The sequence below is a fragment of the Zonotrichia leucophrys genome, chromosome 1A (assembly GCF_028769735.1).
Source record: "Zonotrichia leucophrys gambelii isolate GWCS_2022_RI chromosome 1A, RI_Zleu_2.0, whole genome shotgun sequence".
In the NCBI taxonomy this organism is placed as follows: Eukaryota; Metazoa; Chordata; class Aves; order Passeriformes; family Passerellidae; genus Zonotrichia; species Zonotrichia leucophrys.
In genome coordinates this window covers 14,605,865-14,628,682 of record NC_088170.1, presented here as the reverse complement: position 1 = coordinate 14,628,682, position 22,818 = coordinate 14,605,865, and the positions used below count along the sequence as shown (strand labels likewise).

Genomic DNA, 22,818 nt, shown 5'->3' with positions numbered 1-22,818 from the left:
ATTCAAAGAGATAACTGTTTATAGGTCCAAAAAGTAACCTTGCCCTTAAAACAGGCATCTTCACTGCCTCCTGACCACACTGTTGTTGTCACAGAGCTGACTTTCCTACAGAAGCAGATGAGCACAGGCTAATGGGACTGAACTGCTGTGGTGGTACCAGAGTGTTTAAATGGCCACACTCTCAAATACCGAGGTATAAGGCACTCCGCAGTGCTCACAATTTCACTTAATAATTTTTGTCAGCTGCATCTCTGCACCACCGGGTCTCACTAAGCCATCTTTGGGGCTGACTGGCCCAAATTCAGCTGTTGTGCCTGATTGCTAAACAGCCACACCTGTTGGGGCACCTGCTGGAGGTTAAATTTTGTACATGGCCAGGTGGTGCTCCTTTGAGGTAGAGAGAGTCTAGTCCTGGAGGGTGGTTGTGATGTGAAGCTATTTTTTTTCCTTTTGGCTGTTTTCTCTGTGAGTATGTCACACTTTAATAGCACTGGCAATATAAGATATGGAATTATTTGGCCTGACTGTAAAGTTGCTCTTATTTTGTGCACTTACTTGCAGAGCTGTGTCTGTGTGGGGAGTAGGTGCCGTTGCCTTGTCTCAGAGGGTGCTGACACTGCTGAATTTTGCTCATGGGTGACTTGTCACAGATCCTTTACAAGAAGAATATATAAATAAGCTCTGAGTAAGTATCTTTTTGACTAGATGTAGTTCAAGGTGATGTAATGTTTTATGTAGAATTCAGCTTGGCTTGGGGTGCATGTGCTTTTATTGCAGGAAGGAGGAGAATTGTTGGGGCTGAGCAAAGTGTTGCTCTCTAGATCCAGGCCTTTCCATCCCAGGGAACTTCTCTAACTGTTTTTCTGGAGTTCTCAAAGAGCCAAGGAAGCCATAGCTCCTGTGGCTGTCCTAGGCATGCAGCTCTGCCTCTGTGTTAATTTAAACCAACTCTTTTCCTTTGTGCATTGCTGTTTGAAAGGGAAAAACTGAAGCCTCCATTCTGATACTTTGATGTTACTTCACTGCTCAAATGTGCACTTAGAGCCTTAGCACTTTCTTCTTCTCAGGAGTGGGTTGTTTGTGCTTCTATTTCTTTTGATAAATCCAGTAGCCCAATAGGAACTGACTTGCAGAACTAAATAGCTGTTGCTTAGGACCTGAAATCCACAGTATATATATATATATTTTGGGCTACTTTAGCCTCATCCAGCAGGCTGAATGTCCATTAGCAAATGGAGCTGATCATTCTGTTCAGCTGCACTTGAAAGGAATCTTCTCTGTGTGCTCTCAGCCTCTCTGTGCCATCAGCTAATGCCACAGCCAGGGGGGTGATGGGAAAGCTGCTTTTTTGGGAGCAAATCTTCTGTTCTGACCACATCTAATATGGATTGACCTTTATGGCCAGCATGCAGCATTACTTCCCTGGAGCCCACCTGCCGATGGGGGTAGAATAATGCTGGACTTGGAGCTGGCAAAAGGTGAAAATCCGTCTTTCTCTCATTGATTCAAAATGTATCCAGGCCTCTGCATTTGTAGCGGGTTTGACTGCAGTGGTTGCTAAGGGAAGAGCAAGTGTTCACTCTGAGGAAAATGAGAAAGCAAATTGTTTGAACAACCTGAAGCGAACACAGGAAAATCCAATGTATTATCACGGTGAATTCAGTTATTTAGTTTGGAAGGTGATGTGATGCTCAATTAATTAGTGTTTGCTAAGTGTTTTAAAATTCTGTGAAGAAGTTACCTGAGATTTGTAGAGCTTGCTAATGGCCTTATGCTGTAAGCTTTCAGGGCTAGATCATGATTTAAACTGGGTGCTAGAGCTGTTTCATTAAAGGGTCTGTCAGCACTTACATTATTGAAGAGTGTTTTAATGTTAATTATTGTTCCTGGTGAGCATGGTGGGAATGCATCCACCTGGACTGAGGGGTGCTTAAGCTCTTGTTAGTCCTGGAACTGCCTTTATCAGTCTAGTAAATGAGAAACTTCTTCCCTACTGCGATGTTTGGTTGTGATCAGTTAACTTGCTGATCACAGTTAACTTACTACAGCTGAGGCACAGGAGCTGAAGGTGGGGATGCAATGTGAGAGGATGAAGAGAGTTGAGATAATGTAGTATTGGGTTTTGTTTGGGTTTTTAAAGAAAATACACACAAGAATGAAAACCTGATGTCGAGGGGAAATGAAAGAGAGGTCCTTGGACTGTCACTAATTCAAGCTGCTAATAGTGTGACAAAAGTTGTGTATGTACTTGGGACTATTTTACCTGGGATGAGTATTGACAGGTTCAGGTTTTCCATACTTCCTCCTGAAACCTCAGGGTTAACTTTCCCTTCAGTCTGCTTTTGTTTTTCTGTTGAAACCTCTAAAACAACAGTTTGGCAAGAGAAATCTTTCCTGTGCATGAATTCAAAAAGAACAAGCAAAGCGTAAATTAGCATTTGTATTAGAGAGACACTCAAGAGAATGGCGTCAAAGTCACAGGACAAAAAGCCCTGTGTGTGTTTTGGTGGTCACCTTGCTGATCCATGAGACACTCTTGACACTGACAATGAAAGCCCAACAAAAGGAGAAGGAGTGGTTCTATGTTTAGGTTTCTGGCTTTGCCCTCTAGAGACCTGAGTATTTCCCTCCACCCCTTTACCCTTGGGCAAGCAAGAACAGCTTTAGAGCACAGCTAGGAAGGGAAATGCCAGTTGTGAGGCCACGAGTTCTCATTAGTAGGTGAATATTGATGACTTCTGCAAGAAATGAAGGTCGTGGAAAGCTGTGTTGAGCCGAGTCCTCACACGAGTGTTTTGCAGGCTGTTTTTAAAACCCCATCGATGTCTTGGGAACAGTGGTGGCTTTGCTTTCCCCTTGTGTGGCAGGGACTGACTTAGCCAGAGAACAGTGTGAATTCTTGTGCCCTGTATTTAGGATCTCTCTGTTTTCTGCTGAAAACTGAGCTGCTCCTTGTCTTGGATGTTTGCAAACTGAAATATGAAGGTAATTGAATGCTCTAGTGATGGTTGTCACTTTGGTTCCTTGTGTAGGCAGACAAGAGGCTGCTGGGAAAAAGAAATGTAAATATTCCATAGGATCATCTTGTGTCAGGGGAGGCTTTTAATTTAAAAATAAGTTCATTTGCCTTTTAAGCTTACTCTGGCACAGCCTATGTGCTATTTCCTTTTATTTATTTTCATTTTTGTAGCTATTCACTTTAGGAGACTCTATGGGAACAGTGCAGGCGTCATGTCAGTAACTGCTTAGGGGCTTTTTGGGGTTTTTTTGTGTGTGGTTTGTTTTGTGTTTGAGAACACTTGAAATTGCACAAGGTGAGATGAGAGGTGGACTTGTTGATTAGGAAGCCTGTTGTTTTCTAGAAATGGGCAGATAGGAACTCTGTTTCTGTATGCACATTGCAAAAGAGCTGATGCAGAGTGAGAGGGCTCCAACCTCCCCTGTGAGGCACAGGATCTGTGCTAGTGCCAAAAACAGGAGCATTGACTTTAACTTAATGATCAGAATGGTAACAGCAGAGGCAGTGATCAGTGCTTGCTGGGTTTAATACCTTGCACAAACACAGGGATATTAAAAGTACATAGAATAAAGAAGCAGGCAGAAGACTACTGGAGTCTTCCTTCAGACAGTGGACACAGGATGAGTCTCAGTGTTCCTCTGCGTTGTCTTGTCACTTTAAACAGCCCTGGGAAGTCACTAGTACAGCTTTTCTGAGCACAGGACACCTTCATTCTGCTCTTCCACGCCCTCTGTGGTAAAACCCAGTGCTCATCAGTGACTGGTTTGACTCCAGGTGCCTTCAGGAGTAGAAACAATGAGAACACGACTCCAGGATGTTGCAGAGTGAAGGAGCAGCACATCTGAAGGAAAAATGATTGTTAACACTAATGTTGCAAGCTTCTAGATAAAATGGGATTGGTCTTTGGCAGTACTCTGTGTGTGAAAGTGGAACACAGAGAAAGGGGGGGGGTCAGTGGAGTTTTTTTGTGGTTGTTTCCTTTTCACCCCCTTCTGTTGTGGACTTGGGAACGAGCAGGTCTGGCAAGGCCAGAGGGTTTCTTTCATCACTAGTACAGGCCTGTTTCCATAAGGTGTTCCACTTCTCTGTGACCCTTTCTCCTCTCTCTCCACCCCTTTTGGCATTTCCAAAATGTAGCACAAAAGCAGAGGTACCATTTGTCCCTGGAGTCTGCCATTCTACATGGAAGCAGAAATATGGTTCCGAGATGACAAACTCTGATGCCGGTGCCCTGTTCAGGTGTTTTATCCTCGCCCAGTGGAAGCATTCATGGGAGTCAGGCTGGGGACTGCCTGCCACCTTGGAATGGGTGTCAGCAAGGATGTGGTTACCTGGTGGGAGCTGCTCCAAGCCCAAGGTGCTTGCTCTCTGTGGAGGAGGATAAAGCCTTTTGAGTGAGAGGAGCCATGAGAAATGGAAGGTTCCCAGTGACATAAAATTACTCGAGAGGAAGACCCTGGTGCACTGGGATTGTGGCCATTAGCAGTGAGCCCACTGGTGCATTGGCAAAGCAAACAGCAGGGCATGGCTGCTTTAACCATCCCTGCTGTCCGTCTGTCCTGAGGAGCAAAAACCCCTGGATGGCTGCCAGGACAAAGTTTTGGCACCTGCAGCAGGCTGACACAAAGGCCTGGCTGGTTTGCAGCTGGAGGTGGGGGTGAATAGGGCAGGGTGGGATTTGTTTATTTTCTGCCTTTTCATCGGTTGGTTTTCTTGGCGGTTCCTTCGCATGTATAAACATTTCCTCCCTGTGTTCCCCTGCCTTTGTTGTTTCCCCTGGTGGATTGATGTTGCTGCTGTTATTGAATGATGGGGTTTTTTCCTCTTTATTTTCAAACATGAAGTGAGAGGAATTAATGTGTGGGTGGAAAATGCCACAGGCAAGAAGTGTTGCCCTTGGCATGGAGGGGAAGATCTTTGCCAATCTCCCTGAAGTCCTGTGCTGCTGGCTGCACTCTTCTTGTACTGAGCAGAGATGGACACAGATGAAAGCATATTGTGTTCTGTGCATGAGGGCCACGATCAGAGCTGAGGTTTCATGTTTTTAGCATGTACTTATTGCCTCTGTTGGCCCCTCATTCTGTAATGGCAGCACCTAGGGCTCTAGATCTGGATGCTGGGAGGTGCTCTGGATCCAAACCTCACAGACTTGGCTGCAGCATTGACTGAGGTCACTCTGATGAGGAGTTTGCTCCTCTTCTGCCTCCTTTCCCCACAGCAGCTCTTGATGTATTAAGCAGGCTGCTGGAAGCAGAGCCATGTGCATGATGTAACTGCCCAGCACATGTTGAAGAGCTCTGGAAATCTCATCAGCCAGAAAGTCTGAGCATGCCCTCTCAGTGCTGAGTGCTGTTTTCCCCCTAGCCCTTCCTTGCAGAGGTGGGATTAGCTTCTGACACTACACAGAGCCTTTGGGCTGTCTCTGAATCCCTGCTGGTGCTTGCTGTCACTCCAGAGGAGTGTTTCCATCTGAAGCATGAACTGTCACCTGCACTGCAGCCCCAGCTAAAGCTCTGAGGCAGCAGGAAAGAGCAATGGTTCACCTCAGCCAGCTACTCCATATAATTCATATCATGTGTGTTTGTGTGACATAATAATGAGCAGTGTTGCTTTTCAGTGGAGTAGAGTTTCCACTCTTCAGCAACAATAAATACCACATAGATTTTATTTTCTATGTAAAACAAATAACCAGTGCTTGTTATTAAAAGATAATTCTTGGGGTGTTAATATCTGGTGTTGTTGCATAAACTTTCACGCATGTAAAAACATCTTTGTTTATCTAAGAACTCCCAATTTTTTCTTCCTTTTTTTTTCTTTTTTTATAATTCAATCCTACATCTACTTTGGTTGGGAATTTTTGGCTTTTTTCTTCTTCATGTTACCACAATCTATTGTGAAAAGAAGGCTGGTTTGCACCTCTGTGTAGAGATGATGGGTGACCTGTGAGATAATTCTTTACAAAGTAATGGAATATTAAGGCTGGAGTGTGTGTCTGTGTGTGGTGACAAGCCATCCTCTCAACTAGAGGACAAGAGATGCTGCCCAGGACAGAGCTATGAGGTATAAAAGCATTTTTAAGAACTAGGGTCAAAGACTACTGCTGACTTTTAGGTGATGAGTTCAAACCTATGGTCTGAACAGTTTTACATAATTTTCATATATCTATACTTACTCCTTGGGAAGCAGTAGTTGCAACTGAAACCAAGCAGTAAATTTACTGCTAGGGTTTTTCCTCCTGCTTTTTCTGCTCTTTTGCCCACAGCAGTTTGTAATTCAGTCTAACAAGGAACATAAGTATGATAGGGGTTCCTCTCTTAAAACCAGGCCTAGCAATCAGACAATTGCTTCCTTTCAGCAGATGCATGGCTCCAGAACATCAGTAGGGTTTTGTGGGAATAAATGCTATGTGGCCATGCTCTTTACCAGTCTGTCCCCAAGACTCTCTCCATTTACCTCTTGAAATACTAAAGATGCCAGAATGAGAACCGGGCTTGTGTGGTCAGAAGCTCTTTCCTTCCACCTGGAAGGAAACCTTTGGCACCTGAGTGATGCAAACCCAGATTTAGTGGCTGAAGTTCAGAAAACCTGAGAAGCCAATGGCGCAGGAGCAGAATTAATTGAAGGTTGGGCTGTAGCAGCCTACCATCAAAATATGAGCTTCTAATGTATAACATGTGTTCCTGCTTTCATTTGTCTGCTTTACAAGAGTTAATACACAGTGTTCTCAGGGTTCACAGGGGGGCTGTTCTCCCTCTAGGCTATTAGCTACAGTAATGGCTTATTTAGAAAGTTAGACTTTCTCCCTGCTGGGGGAAAACGTGGCCCTGAAGGAGAGGAAAGGGGGAGGAAGAGGAGAAAACTGAGTATTTTGTTAAAGCAACTTAACAATACAATGCCAGAGGAAATGAATCAGAAGAGAGAGATTTCTGCAAGCGTGTATTTTTTTGCTTTGTGAAAACAAAGAAGTTTAAATCCTGGCCTCCCGAGAGCCAAAAGGGCCCATGTTTAACTTAGGATGGTAATATGGGGTCCTGGTTCCGTTGCTATGGGCAGAGGAAAGTATTTCCAGAAGAACAAAGGATTGTTAGCTTGGCTTCTATCTTTACAACCTTCTAGGGGCACTTCCCAGGATTGTGGTTTTTTTTGTTTAGGTTTTTTTTTGTGTTGCTGTTTTAGTTGTTATATTCTCCCATAAGAAATAGCCTCCTCCTTCCTTACCTCACACCTGAAAACACACAGCTCTCTTCTAATGTCATCTTCCTCAGAAAATGAGGTCATCTGCACCTCACACAGTCTTGTATTGGTGGCACTTGGCACAATCCCCTGTTCCTTCCTGCTGTGAGCTTACCCCAGCTCTGGGGAGTCTTAACACAACCTAAGCTGTGCCCCACCAAGGAGCTCAAAGGGACCATCTGGCAGGCAGGGACTTTGGAGGGCTGTAAATAGAGCCCTGCTTTTCTTGGACTTGCCCTTTGTGAGGAGGTATGAGGAGGTTTCCTTCCTCCCAGTTTCCTCTGTTAGCATGCTTTGCTCCTTTGGAGAGGGCAGGATGGGAGGATGTGCTCCCAGCCCCACACTGTGGGAGGCTTGGAGCAATCTGCCTGTGCATGTACAATCTGTAGATTATTAATATCCCCTTGTGGGCAGATTGTTGGTGTGGCTTTGTCTGTGTGCGTTTCCAAACCATCCTGGCCCTTTCTAAGGGTGGTTTCCTGGAACAAGCCCTCTGTGGGCTTTGAGTGGCTGATTCATGATTGCTATCCTTAGACTAAGATTGCTGGGTGAGAGGGGTGTTTAATCTTGGCCTTTCACATGGACTGACAGCTATTTCACACCTCTGGTGGTTTTTCACAGTGCTTTCAGTATGTGCAGATGCTGAACTGGAAATATTGCTCTTTTCCCTCTCCATGAGGGCATATGAATAATTGACTATCTGCAGATATTCTGAAACATCAGCTGCTCTTTCTCTCTCTGCTCTAGAAACCCTTGGAATAAGGGAATAATGGAACAAGGGTTTCTAGAGTGGAGGAAGAAAGAGGAGCTAAACCCTTGGAATAAGGGAATAATGGAACAAGGGTTTCTAGAGTGGAGGAAGAAAGAGGAGCTGATGGTACTGGAGGAAGGAGTGGAGGAAGAAAGAGGAGCTGATGTACCAGAAGCTGGTACATTCTGGTGGGGCTTTTTTTTTTTTTTTGTCTTGTGTTGCTTGGCACAATTATGCATAATCGTGACAGCAGTCAGGGAGTGAAATTCTGCTCTGAACTTCCATAGTCTGTGCCCTACCTGCCTTTCTTTGTGCAACATTTCCTGGCTCCTGACTGCAGACCCTTGAAAGTAGCAGGGAATGGTTTTGAAGTCTTTGACCTCTTCTCCTGCATGTTTGGAAGGAGCAGCATTTTCCCTGCTACAGCACTGGTTGTGGCTGAGCAGGATGTGTGTCCTCAGGGGAAAGATGTTTTGCATGTTCTACATGACCTTGTCATTCAGGCCAGAACACAAATTCTTGTGGTTTTTGACTTGATCTGATGTGATGGAGCAGCCCAACAGGGGCTGGATGTGGGGGTGATGGCTGTGACTAAGGATGATGCCAACAGGGGCTGTGCAAGACCTCTGTCCCCAGAGCCCAGGGCTGCAGTACCTGGTGACAACAGGTTGTCCCCTTCTCCCAGGCAACCAGTGACAGGACAGGAGGACATGGCCTGAGACTGAACTAGGGGACATTGAGGTTGGACATCAGGAGGACTTTCCTCACTGAAAGGGCTGTCAGGCCTTGGAACTGGCTTCTCTGGGATGTGGTGGAGTCACCATCCCTGGAGTACTCCAGAAATTGTGACACTCAGTGCCATGGTCTAATTGACCAGGTGGAAATTGTTCAAAGGTTGGGCTCATTGGTCTTGGAGGTCTTTTCCAAACTGAATGATTGTGACAATGACAGGATCCACTGACAGACCTAAACAAAGTAAGATGGTGGACCTGGTCTGGGGGAGTCCTGCTGTGAAAAGCAGGAGATTGGGCTGGAGATGGAGCTCCCTTGAGTGTTGCTAAAAGAATTATCAGCACAGTACAGCATCAGAAATGGCCTTATCTGCAGCATGGGCCTGGGGCTTTTTGGGGATCTTGGATGGGGCTGCACACAACATGTGGCCCCAGTGAGGGCTGGTACCCTGGAGCTGAGCTAGGCCCATGGACAGGAGGTTAGGGATCTGGGCAGGTGAGACTGGCAAGGCCATTGAGGCCAAAGGTGTCCTCAGGGCTCTGAGAGCCAATGCTCTGTCAATACATCTCAGGATTGAGGCACGTTTTGTTTTTATGAAAAAACACTAACTGGTCAATGTGCTGTCATAAAGCATAGTTTGCAGTTGCCTTGTCCAAGAGAAAGCATAATTACAATTTTCTTGCTATTCAACAGCCTTCTTGAAAAATGGCACAAAAATTGCATTGGTCAGAAACCAGTGAAAATAATATACCAGTGAAATGTGTGTATGAGAAATGAAACAAAAGAATGATATGAGTAATTGGTTGATCTTTTTATAGGATGGCTGAAAATGCATCTTCCAAAATACACAGATTGGAGGAGTCTGAGAAGGCCCAGGAGGGTATTCTGTCATTCCAAGCCATGTGTCCCTTGTCTAATTCTTGTCATATTCTCATGGATTTCTCTTCAGATCCCTGTGTGAGCAGCTGATTAGCAAAGCATCAATTCTGGTATCAGATAAGGGATGCCTCTGAATGCTAATAGATACATCTTCATTTGAAATATTATTTCTCCTCAAAAGAGCCTCAATAAGGAAATCTAAGTGAGAGTTACTGATGAATGATTAGCACTGTTCTTTTGAAATGCTGCCTAAAAAATCTGTATCTTCTTGTTTTAGCTTAGGAAAAATATAAGGGATCAAAATTGGGCTTTTAATGGAGAAACTCTCATTAGGGCTGCCTGTGTATGAAGGTGTGTGCCTCTGGAGTTGGACCACAATATGTACTCTTTTTTTAGCCCAGTCTTGTGAGACCTTTTGGGGATAGCAATGAGGGGAATAAATTGCAAAGATCTAAGCCCTTGCTTTAACCTATCCCACAGCGAGCACTAGGGATGTCTGGTCAAGCTGTAGGAAAGGGCTTTCAAACACACTTTTTCACAGGTATTTTTAATGTCTCTTTGTAAACTTGTGCTGGATGTTAGCAAGAGTTGCTTCCTGCTGTCAGTTTTATTGTTTCAGCCATGATTTGAAATGCTAAAATACTGTTAAAGCAGTTTCTAAGCACTATTTCTAATTCAACCAGAGTTAGGAAATTCTGCTTCTCTACTTGGGTGTTCCTGAAACTTCTAGCCCCAAACTGCAGATGCAAGTCTGCATGAGATGAATTATTTTACAACTCGTAGTATATCAGTCTTGGAGGATCCATGAACTCCTTCTGAGAGGCCATAAAAGATAATTATCATCAGGCTGAAGTGCCCTAAACAGATTTGCATTTCCACTGGAAGGAGTATAAGGATCTACAAATGCAAAAAAAAAAAAAAAAAGCCTTGAATGAGTGCCCTAAATAACTCTGCCGACAAGGAACTCATCATGTCTAAAGTTTATCCTCAGCCATAATTTACATATTGGGACAGCAGCTGGGCTTAGTTTTGGTTTTTGTTCTGTACCCCTGAGCTGATTCTCTAATTATGATGGTTCTTCTCTCGTACAGGTCTTAATTTTGTTTTTTGTCCTCTCTGCCTGGGCACTGAGGTTAATTTCTGCTGCTGTATAAAACCTGTTTGAAATTAGCCAGTAAATTCTAAAGCTATTGGAGGTGAGAGGGGCACTGTGTGTGTGTGCCCATCCACATGTGTGGATGTGTTAATAAGCTGCTTAAGCTTCATTTCCTTACAGAACAAAAGTAACAACCTGAAAAATTCAGACTAAAAATTATTTTAGTATAGAATAGCTGTAGAAACAGACATTGGATCAACTAAGCAGCCTATTGTTTTAATCAGAGTTTTCTTATCTCTCTAGGAGAGTAACTACATATCTTAGAGCTTAGGCAAATGACTTTTAACAAAATTTAGGATCATTTATATTAAACAATACTAAAATCTGGAATGAATGAACTTTGACAGAAAAAAATAATACACTTAATTTCAACAGAATACCAAATTGATAAAATCTAATTTAAGAGTATTTAGACCTAAAAGTAATAAAATTTTGCTAAGTAATAAAAGTGTTGCTAAGATCAGGTAAAGTTAACATATTGAAGTTTAATATCTATAAATGTTTCAACTTATTTTAATACTATTAATACAAAAGATACTGAGAATTTGAACAATGCATGCTTAAAGTCAAAACAGAATGATTTTCCTGAAGGAGTTACAAGGAGGGTGTGGTAAAGTCATTGTAATTGAATGTGATGTAGATATGTGCATAGATAAGAGCTTAAATTTTTAATTATTGTAGTAAAAGCTAGCAGCATTGCAACTGTGTCATGGTATTCACAAACAGCTTTGAATTCCTCCAAAACTGTAAAAACTTTAAAAATCACCTTTTTTTGAAGATCTCATGGCTAAAACAACCCTTATTTTATTTATGCCAGAGTTTCAGGGTCCTTCATGATAAATGCAAGGACAGGGAGAAGCCTCAGGAGCATGCCGAGTGCAGGGCCAGGCCTTGGGGCCGTGCATGGAGCAGTGTCTGTGCCATGAGATGGTGCCCCCTGCCCACCCTTGGCAGAGGTCTGAGGACGCTGAGCAGCTCCTCACCAGCGGTACCTGTACTACCTGAAGTGGAGCCAGAGCTGGAAGATGCCATTGGCAAACTGGCAGCAGAAGCCATTGCGGTGGAATACTCCCACTCTGGGCTGACAATCTTGAAGGCGATGCCCTCATAGGGTGGCCTGGCACGGAAGCGCAGGATGGCGAAGCCCTTGCTGTCCTGGCAGGCCTCCAGGAAGTACTCGGGCGCTGAGTGCTTGTCAATGAGGTCAGGGTAGAAGATGTTGAACTTATAGCCCTGCACGGTCTTGGGTGGGGGGTTGTCAGTGTCATAGTGGGTCTGGTTGTACTTGTTCCACTCGAAGCCTGTGTGCACATGGTTGAAGAAGCGGGGTTTGTGTGGCTGGTACTTGTCAGCCCACAGATAGGCCTGGCCTGTGAGCGGCATCTCTGTGCTGAACTGCGCCTTGTCTGTGCCCATGCCCTCCTTAGCCTTATGGAAGATGATGTTGTGGGTGTTCTCAGAAGCATTGCCTATCACCTGGAGCTGCTGGTGCATGTCCTCCTCAGCCTCCAGCATGTGGGCATTGCAGGGCAGTTTGTTGGGGCCAGGTGGCCAGGGGCTGTACTTGCCCACATTGTAATCATTGGGTTCTGCTGGACCAGATCCTCCTCCATCAGCACAGCCTCTGCCTCTCCCTTGGCCTCTGTGTCCTGCTCTGGCTCTGAGGATGGCCCTGGCTGTGCCTCAAGACTCTCCTCAGGATCCAGCCTGTTGCTGAGGGAAGCTGGCTCCTGCTTGTTGATGGGTAAGGGTGTAGCATGTCCTGGTGCCGCTCCTGCAACCTGGCCCAAGCCATGTCAGCATTCAGCTGCTGCAGAACTCTTTCAGTACCTGGTGTCCAGGTTGGGCCCTCCTGCCTGGATCTTTCTCTCAATGCCCTGGTACAGAGCTTGCAGATGATTGTATGTCTTCCCCTTAAACACAGCCTGCACATCTGAGCTGACTGAGGCATTGATACCATCACGACACTCTCCTGGTCCTCCTTTGCTAGAGGCCTTCAGCTTGCAGAGCTTGGCTATCTCATCCTCTGTGATGATGGTCATGTCCCTCCAGAAGTCTATGTTCTTCCCTTGCTTCAGCTCCATGTACACCTGGGTGTCCTCCATGTGTACACCAGCTCTTCCATGTCAGAGATGGTCAAGACATTTAGGAAGGTGTAGGGCTCGTGCATCTCCACAGCCAGGTCATCGTCCTCTGCACTGATGTACTTGGCCAGAAGATCAGTGGGTTTCACCCTCCCATCCTGAATCCAGATCTTAGACCACAGCTTGGCCTGCTGCAAGTGCAAGTTGTCCTCCTGCTCTTCCCAGGTTTTGAGGTGCTCTGCCTCTTTCTCCTGCTGCAGCATCTCCAGCTCCTGCTCCCGCATGGCTTTTTCCTACTCCAGGTGCAGCTGCTTCACCTTCTGCAGCTCCAGGTGATTGTCCTCCTGGATTCGCTTGATCCTCTCCTTCAGGTCCTTCTCATCCAGATGGCTGATCCCTTTCTTTTCCAGTACCTTGCTCCAGTTGAATGTGCCCAGCGGGTTATTGTCCCTGAAAGGATTGTCAGTGTTGGTGTAGCCCATGTACTCCCCACCCCAGCCCATCTTCTTTCATTTCTTTCTCTCCTTGGCCTCCTTCTTGGCCAACCTCTGTGCTTGCTTCTCCTTGGGTGTCTCCAGGGCCTTAAGCAGAGCTGCCTGTTTCTTTTCTTCTTCCCTCGGGCTCAGCTGCTGCCCCAGCTCCTCCTGGGGACACAGTGGGGCAGGAGAGCTGATGGAGGACACAGAGTACTTGGATCCATCCCTTCTGTGGTGCCACTGCTGGCTCTGTGCTGCCCTGTCCTGCCTGTGCTCCAGGCTGGAGCAGGAGGGGCAGCCCAGGGACCATGAGCACTGTTTCCTCTGGTCCTTATGGTGCTGGTCCTGGCTGCAGCTTCTTTTCTTCTTTTTCCATTTCTGTCTCTCATTGCCAGAGTCTGAGCCCAAGCTTGGCTCCCAGTGCTGGCCCCAACTCCAGCTCTTGCTCTGGCTGTGGAATAGCTGCCCACAGCTCCCAGACTGCAAGAGCCGCTGATCCTGCTCATGGTTCTGTTCTTTGTCCAGGTCCCTTTCCTGCTCTTGGTGTCTGCCTCGGGCTGGGCTGCACATCCTGGAGCTCATTGGCAGCAGCAGCTCCACCCTGGGGCCTTGCTGCTTGGGTCCTGCTCCATTGGCTGGTTCTTGTCTGTGCTTGTTTTGTGTTGTCTCACAGCTGGTCATAGCTGTAGTCTTTTGTCACTTTGTTGTCTCAGTTTGAAAAGACAGGTGTTTGCTAAGGAAAGTAGGAGCCTCTCTTGAAATGGAAAATGTAAACCCTCTCCTTCTGAATTATCGTAACTTCGAAATTAAGGGGCTCTCAGGCAAAAATATGGGAGTAGAGATAATAGTTTTTGTTGGAAAAAGTAAAATACAGTAATACAAAACAACACTGACAGAGTCAGAATGTGGCCTGACACCCTGTGGGTCAGAGTGTTGGTAGCAGTCCCATTAAATGGTGGCTGCAGTGCTCCTGGAGTGATAGATGTGATCACTGTTGAAGCAGTGATCTTGTAGAAAGGTGTTGTTTTCCTCTGAAGATCCAGTGGTGTTGTGGATGGGCCTGGTCTTCTTCTGGGAATCCAGTGGAGAAAACAGCTGCTCCTCTGGGAATCCAGTGGGAAAAGGCTGGCTGTGGTTTTCCAAATCTCAGATTATATCCAAGTAGGAATGCTTGGCTCCTCCCTCTGGGCAGAGCATCTCCCAATGGGATGCTGTAATTTTATCAGTTGTGCAGTGACGCTCAATGGCCCATTAACAGAAGCTATCTCCTGGAGGGCCCCTGGTGGGAAGATTGGTTGTGGAAGAGATAAAGAAAACTGTTCGACATTGTCTTAACAGGTGGCCCAATTCACAGCAGATAACTGCCTCACTTCTAACAGATGCTAATAGAATACACGCCCCTAGCCACATCCTGCATTTGCAACCTGAGACATTTGTAAATTCAGTTTCTGAGTTTTGTCTCCCTGCAGGCTGTGGCTCACTGCACACCTTACTGCAACACCACGGCATTCATCCAGTTGTATTTGGGTGGTTTTTTTTTTAGTATGTATTGTCAAATTTACAGACCTTTGTTCAATCTGTCATGGACTGAGAACTGCCAGAACCATTATTGCAAACTCTAAATGCCCATACTTACTATAGAGTAAAATTGTTTGCAAGCAAATGTGGTTTTTTTGCCAAAAGACCCATAGAACTGGGGTCATTTCAGCAAACTTTTTCCTTTCATGCATGACTCTAGATGATTTTATGTGAGTCAAATATGGTTTTATCTTTTAAATTACTTTTCCTTTAATAGTTACTAATTGGCTAACTTTTTTCTCTAAGAGGAATATCAGTGTTTCTCTTTTTCTGGTAATGTGTAGCTGATGGGATTGTAGCTTAATGCCGTGCCTTAGCCATGAAGGGGAATCCCAGGGTGCAAAGCTCTGGCATGGGTAAAATGAGTTCCTCACTGGGGATAGTCTGCAAGGCATATGCTCCCAAGTTGGTTAAATGTCTCAAATAACATCTCCCTTGCTATTTGATTCGGGGGAAACAGCCTTGGCTCTCTTTGCAGGGGCTCTGATGATGTGCGTCAGTGGGGAAATTTGAGGAGGTAAATGACCACAGTTCATCAGCAGCTCTTCTTTTACATCATGTTTCTGATCAGCGGGTATGCTTCTCCGGATGAGCTGCAAATGTGTACTTAATATTATATTAGCTATTAAATCCCAAAGTCAACAGTGTCCCTGGTAAGTTCAGAACATTTAAAACATTACTCTGTATTTTAAAAAAGGCAGTAATTTTTTTTCAGTGTAAAAGAAGCCTTATTAAAATATTTACAGATATTTTTATGATGCTGTATTGTTTTCCAAAAGCAGTGATCAACTGTGATGGATATGTTTGTCTGTCGTCATTCTCCACCCCCTGTAGCCTCCAATTCCTCTCCAAGAGGAGAAAGTGTTTCTCCTTTTCCAGATCTGGAGAAGGCCCAGACTTTTAATGCTCCAAGTGTGCACTGGCGCCTGGGGACCTAAAGCAGATGTGGAGGCTGTTGGGGCACTGTGTTCCCCTTGCAGTGGGGTGAAGGGGATTGTCATGTGAATATCCCATTTCCTGGCTGTGGAACACCAAGAGGAGAGACCCCTTGGTGCTTCCTGTAGCTGCCAGGCTGCTTAAACCCCTCAGCAGGAGAGAATGGGCACCTCTTTTTGTGTGCCACCCTTCTCGTCCTCTCTGTCACAGCATAAGAGATTTGCAATAACTCTGCCAAGGCTGTTGACTGTTGGGTTTGTAACATCTGGATTTGGACTTTATAAAGCTTAAAAGGCTTAATTCTTGAGTCCAGGTTATGGACTGGTGTCCCCATGGTAGTGACATGAGCTTGCTGTGGAAATCACAGTGCACTTAGAGTGGGATGAGGGACCTCATTCCCTACTGTAACAGGGAGAAGCTTCCCTGTTGACCTCACTGTGGGGAGAATTAGGCTCCTGTCCTAGGTTATAGTATAAAGATGTATTCTATTCCCACCCTCAAGAGCTGTTGAAACCAGGTGGGGCATTGTTTTCTCCTTATCTCCTGTTAATGGGCTCATCAATGCCTTCCACATGAGTCAGAGATCACTCCCTGTGGAAGCCATTTCTGTTCAATGGGTAATCAAGGACCCAGGCATGACTCAGAACAATATCAGCCCATTGTGAGATGTCTGGCCAGGGGAGAAGAGCTAGGCATCCCCACCTGGATATAATCTGGGGTTTGGGATGGAACAGGCAGCCCTTATCCACTAGTTTTCCAGAGGTCAAGAGCTACCACGTGATTTCTACAGGATCACCACTTCAACAAGTCCATTTCATCTGGACTGCTACCACCGCCCTAACTAGCAGGGTGTCAGGTTGTATTCTGACTCTGTCAGTGGTTTTTCTTTTGTATTTTTGTATGGATTTTGGTTTTTTTTCCCTTTTGCTAATAAATTGCATTTCTGACTTGGAGTCTCTCACTGGTTTTGCTTTCAAACGAGAACAGCTACCAAGTAAATGTCAGCTTCTCTGAAGCAGCAGTCAGCTGTTTTAGTGCTGCAGGAGGGATCAGTAGTAAGCAAATGGTGTCTACCCCAATTCCAGGCTGGCAGCAAGTTCCTCTGTCCCTACAGGGACAGAGTGTGTGCTCACCAAATGAGTGTTATGAGCAAATGTAAGGATGACAAGTTGTCAAATGGATCTTTGCTGCCTAAGAGGAGGGTGAATGGTGAGCAGGAGAAAAATGGATGTGTATTTGTGGCTTGGGCATGTGCAAGCACTCAGTGAGCTGTTGTTGTGCTGTTCTGAGCACCCCAGGGCACTGCCCTGTGCTGTTTGGTCTGATCATGGTGTGCAGCCTGAGTGGTGGGTTCTGACCCCCCAGCAGATGTTTAGAGGTCTGCCATAAACTTCATCAGGACCTTGGGTGCTTTTAAGGGAGTAGAAAGGAGGATGGTGCTGTTAAATCTCAGCTGGTATGTCCCAGGTGGTGAGTCTTGACTTTTGATGGATTCTGAAATGTTTCAGAGAGGAGCCAGGTTGTTTGGGCTCAGGTACAGCACTGCCTGCAGTGAGTCTGTAGTGTTCCTGCTCCAATATGGTGTCACTGACCTCTTGGTTTGGTTTTTTTAATAATGTAAAAGGGATTTTGTGGAGTTGTGAGCTCCTTTCTGACTTGAGGTATTTGTTGATTTTGGAAGCTGTAAACAATAAACAGTGTTTTTGGGGAGGGAGGAAGGAAAAAGTATCAACTTTTTCAGCCAGCTTTGTGCCACTGAACCATGTGGCTGCCCCAGGCCATGTGATTCAGGCTCTAGAATCACTGGGTCTGTAGTAGTTAATTTTTTTTTTTCCTGGGATAAGAACTGTAATTACTGGCTGAAATGTTTAAACTGGCATGAGAGCACTGTATGCATTTAATGGTAGGAGCTCAACACCTGTGGGGTAGGGAGAGGGTCAGCTTTGCATTTGGTGTTTGCAGCTGCCCATGAGGGTTGTGTAAAAGCTGCTGAGCCAGAGGTGGGTTGCCGTGTCTGAAAGACTGAGAAGTGATGGTCAGCCCTGCTTGTTAGTTTGACATCACAGGCAGGAATAGATCCTTGTGGTGTTGGTTTTTTTTTTTGAAACGGACCTGATGAGAAACTAAGACTCAGTGGAAAGACCATTTAGCTAGATAAAGTGGGATGTTGCAAACCATAACAAGGAGTGTAAGAAGATAAAAATGCTTCCCAGGACACTTGTGCATTTGAGTGAAAGGAAATCACTGACTGATTAATTCTGTCTCAAGGGAGAAAAGGGAGTTATTTCTGAGAATTTGGCAATGTGATAGAGTAATTACATCTGTAAAATGGTACAGCAATGCTGTGTGTTAAGGTCTTTTAATTTCAAGATGATTATGTGATTCAGAGATTTTTATGAAGCTGTTACTAATAGGTTAGTTTAACTACTGACCCATTAGACTTTCTAATAAATACTCATTAATAGTTCTATAAATCAGTTAGTGGTTAAAACTAAGCCACACGCCAGAAAGTATGTTATTTCTAAACTTAGTAATATAGGTTGCAAGGAAAAATTATTCTATTCCAGTGCAATTATCTTGCACTGGAGTTACTTCTCATCACAAATAAATTAACTCCTGACTTGTTAATGTGAAGGGAGTCAGGCAGTAGATTTAGGTCTGTAGTACCTCTGTGGGTGGTATATTTATAGTAAAGGGTGCAGAGTGGCAAATGCTGTTGTGTAATGGGTGGCATGAAGGTGCAGCTCACAACTCACCCTTCATTAGCGTGAGGGAGGCTATCTGAGCAATAAGTGATGCTTTGTCTCTCATTGCTGGCACGCTTGTTAGGCGTTTTGGAAGTTACAGGCTGGCAGACTGAGACTTGTCTGCAGTCAGATGATAAATACCATGTAGCCTCTGAGGCCTAAGTGGAGCCTATTTCCACTGATGCATTTTAATTCACCTCCCTGAGAGCCTCACAAAATAGGCCTGAATAAAAGGAACAATGAGAGAAGGTGAGTACAAACAAGAATGCACTTGCAGTGTTTGCAGGCATGATTAGTTTCTGCCATGTACAGCAGCACCGAGTCTGCTGTTCCTTGTGGGAAGGATTTTTGGAGTAGTTTTTAGCCCATCCAACAAATGCTGTAGGCTGGGGATTCCTCAGAGTCCTTATTCACCTTTCCCATTGCATGTGTGCAGCTGCTGCACCAAAGGTGGGTTTAGCACTGGTGAGAGGTGGTTTGACAGCACTGAGGATGTGTGAAATCCACAGCCAAGCATGAGCACCAGTGGCTCTTAGTGCTCCAGCCCTGCAGGGTGGCCTCCCGTGGGATCAGGCTGCTGCCAACTGCTGCTTAATCCCTGCCCTTCCCGGGGCCATGAGCAAAACTGCTAATGGGTACCGCTTGTAAAGGCTTTTTTGGATGTGTACCACCAAGCCTGAACACCAGCTGCCCACAGCAGCTCCAGTGCTGCAGCTGAGGGGGAGGAATTGCTGCAGGGCTGAGCTGTGCTGGTGCCTCTGCTTTGGGGTGGAAGCTGTCAGTGCCAGCCCCTGAACATTCAGGCTCCTCTAGGCCACAACAACTGAACTAAACTGAGAGGGAAGCAAGAAAGCACTGAATTATCTCTAGAGATTTACCCAGAGTCAAAGAGAAGCTCTGCTACTGCCTAACTTCTGCTGAGATGCCTCTGAGGCTGTCTCACACCTCCAAAGATGCTCTGTGCTGGGGACAGTAGCACCAGGGGCCGGTCTGTGGCAGAGGTGTGGATATCCAGTGTCTCAGGTGTCTGAAAAATGTGTGGAGTAGGAGAGGGGTGTGCAGGAAAAGATGAGATAAATTGAGGGTAAAGAAATCCACCCCTGAGATTGTGGTTTAAAGAGCCTTCTGTCTCTGCCTTTGATGCAAGGGAGATGAAGTACCCCTGAGACAAGCAGCAATATTCTCTTGGGATTTTCCCCAAGTTCCTTCCCAGCTGGTTGCCTTTTTCTGTTCCAACAGTGTTCCTGGCAGCAGAGAAAAATGCTCAGGTCTGTTTCCAAAGGTGATATACCCCCTCAGGCCCATAGATTTGTGTGTCCTGTGCCAGTGGTTATAAGCAGACCAGACCTATTTTAAATATAAAAATGTGGGGATTTGTTTTATGCTTGTTTGGGTTGGATTTCTTTTGCTCTGGATACTGGTTTTTAACTTCAGTTGTGCTCTGCTATTGCTGAGGTAACCTGGATTTCCTTCATTCTGAAGAGGAAGGTACCTGCATGTCAAATACCCATGACACATGAAGGGGAAGGGCAGAAATTTGGAATAAAACTACTTAATTGGAGCTTGGAATGGAGCTTAAGGGGGAAAAAGAAACCCTTGCATTTGACTTTTACTTCCATAATATTATTGACTTAAGAGCAAGATGAAAAGGCTTTACTATTCAAGGAGATCTCTTTTCCATAGTTAATTTGCTCCATTCAACAATAGTCTGTCTTTGCATCCGCCTTACTTAACAAAGGTCAAGTAAAGAAAGAAGTGCAGAAATAATTAAAATGCACTCCACTGAGGAATAACACGTGATATTTTTTTCCCCTGTAGCCAAGACAGAGATAAGTAATTATTTGTTGCACCTAAAATTTGACATATAAACATGGGGGGGGGGGGATCACATGTTTTTCTTGAATTTCCCATCTTTTATGCTTACAGATTCTCTAAGCAATGGCAAAGAGAAGGAAAAAGTAGCAGGGTCATATTCTTGTGTTTCACCATCCAGGCATATGGCTGAAGGCTCGTTTTTGGCAGGAGCTGCTAACCTCTTCCCCTTTGCTTTTAATTTGTCCCTGCTAGTCACAAAATCAAAAAATGCAGCTGTTTCTTGCCTTTACTGCCTGCTGATTATTGCTCAGCTCTAGTTTTCCTCCTTATATTTGTGATGAGGCATCTGTCAGTGCAGGGGTGGCTGAGGTAAGATGAACTTTTTGGCGTCTCTGCCAGAACAAGTCAGCACACACTGGCCAGAACATCTGGCTGGAAAATACCTGTTTGCTGAAACACAAACTCTTTGTGTTGCATTGTGCTTTTGTAAGGATTTCTGACCATGGGGAGGTGGGCAGAGAGAGTACATGGACCATAAATTCTTCCAGAGATGTTGGAGAAATGCTTAATGACTCAGATGAAATTAAATGTTGGAACTCTCTCCTGGTGTTGCCAAGAAACAGATGCTCAGCAAAGGCTGAAGCAAGAATTCCCTTGAATACCTTCCTTCTTTCTGCTTTGGGCCTTCCTGAGGCAGAAGTTGTTTCTGGGTCACTGTGTCTGAAAACCAATAATGGATGGATTCATTCTTTTTCCACTTGTCCAGATTTTTCTTGAAGTCTGTTACAGGGAATAATTTGTGTGTGTGTTTTGTTTATGAGGCTATAGAAGAAATAATTCTTGTTTGGAGAGGTGTTGAAGGCCAGTGTTGCTTGGAGCGAGGGGTAATCCCAGCTGACTTTGACAAAGTCAAAGGCTCAATATTTGAAAGATAAATAAATAATCTCCTGACTTGAAAGCACTGAGTTTTTAGGCACCCTGCTTGAGATGAATGAAGGATATGTTTACAGCAGCATGTTACCCCAAATATTACCAATAGGGATCTCTTAGAAGAAGACTTACACAAATACTTTGTGTTTACACTACTGTGTTCCCAGATAGAGCATAAGAAGTCTGGGTAAGGCTTGAGTTCGTTCTTCTTCTAAATACTTAAATCCACTCTCTGCATCAGTGACTTGTCACTCTGCTATCCAGAAGACAATGTAGTTCAATGTATTCCTTTACCAGTATTATTCAGGATTATGGTCTTGTTTTGGTCTTAATTTTGTCCAATTACTCCTTCAGAGACAATGTATAAGGAAAAGTGATTTATTCCTGCCTCTTATCTACAACACAGAGCATTTGACTTCCTCTGGGAGGCTATTTTGCACTCCAATGGGTTTGTTATTTCAAGTCGGTAATTCCTGGTTTTTTTCCTCCTCATCACTCTCCACTAGAGAGTCTTATTCTGATGCAGTTAGGTTTGTCCAAGTGTCAAGCTAGAAGAACTTAAAGTAGTGATTCTCTTAAGTAACACTTGTGTAGGAGACAGGACTTTGATTCCTGTTTTCTAAATTGAGGGAACATCCTTCAGGAAGCAAACACAACACTTGTGTGACCAAACCAGCATCTCTCTGCTGTGGTGGTGGAGGTTTTCCATAATTGGCTGGAACAATCTGCTGACCTTGGACCTCTGTGATCAGCCTTGCCAGCTGCTTCAGTGGGAAAAAGCAGGGACCCTCTAGGTGACACTGAGGGAGTGAACCTCCTCAGAAAAGCTCCTCTGATAGCTGGAGATGGGCTCTGTGCTGAGATGTGAGGATCTAAAGCCTTCTGTACTAACAGGGTGCTTATTTTGCTTTCAGGTTGTTCTATCTTAGTTGTCACCTGCAATAGTGTGCTCTGGAGGTGAATGTGCAACAGATTTTATGCGGTCTGCCTTTTTCAGTCTCAGTGGATGGTCTCATTTGCAACTTGATGCTCTTTTCTTAGAAAGGCAACAAAACTAGACAGGTCTCTTATATCATTGTTTTTAAATGAGTTTTCCATTCTCCCACCTGCCTTTGCATCTTGACCTTTGACTTGACAATATTGGCAGTACTTTTCAAGTGTCTCGTGTCCCGGATTTAAAGATTTGGGTACTAAGCTAGTCTCCAGGTGTTTAAAGTGCATTAGTGGAAGATGTAAATCCGGTCAGTGGTGGCTGTCCAGACCACAGTAAGCCATTAATTAATCCTAGTCAACGTATGAGGTGGTTTTCTGAAAATGGGGAGGGCTTGCAACATACTCTATAGGTCATTAAACATTCTCAGACTGAAGATGAGAATCCAGAGGGGGAAAAGGGAGTGCTTGCTTTGGAACTGCTTCTTGGTAAATAACTGAAAGCACTTGAGTTAGAGATGAATGTCCGGCTTGGACACCAGGAGCTGTGTC

General features: G+C 44.9%; 1 long non-coding RNA gene and 1 pseudogene across 7 annotated transcripts in view; one reads left to right on the top strand and one right to left on the bottom strand.

Annotated features, from left to right (window-relative positions):
• The first annotated feature begins 327 nt into the window (after positions 1-327).
• LOC135456685 (uncharacterized) overlaps positions 328-22,818 on the top strand; it is an 89,007-nt gene continuing 66,516 nt past the window's right edge. For 6 of the 7 annotated variants that reach the window (XR_010442593.1, XR_010442597.1, XR_010442594.1 and 3 more), the window contains exons 1-2: positions 351-465; positions 562-685. This is a non-coding gene — a long non-coding RNA (uncharacterized LOC135456685). Of the gene's footprint in view, positions 466-561; positions 686-22,818 lie in introns of all 7 variants that reach the window. The other variant, XR_010442590.1, reaches the window with a different exon arrangement.
• LOC135456099 (splicing factor Cactin-like) lies at positions 11,750-14,011 on the bottom strand (annotated as a pseudogene).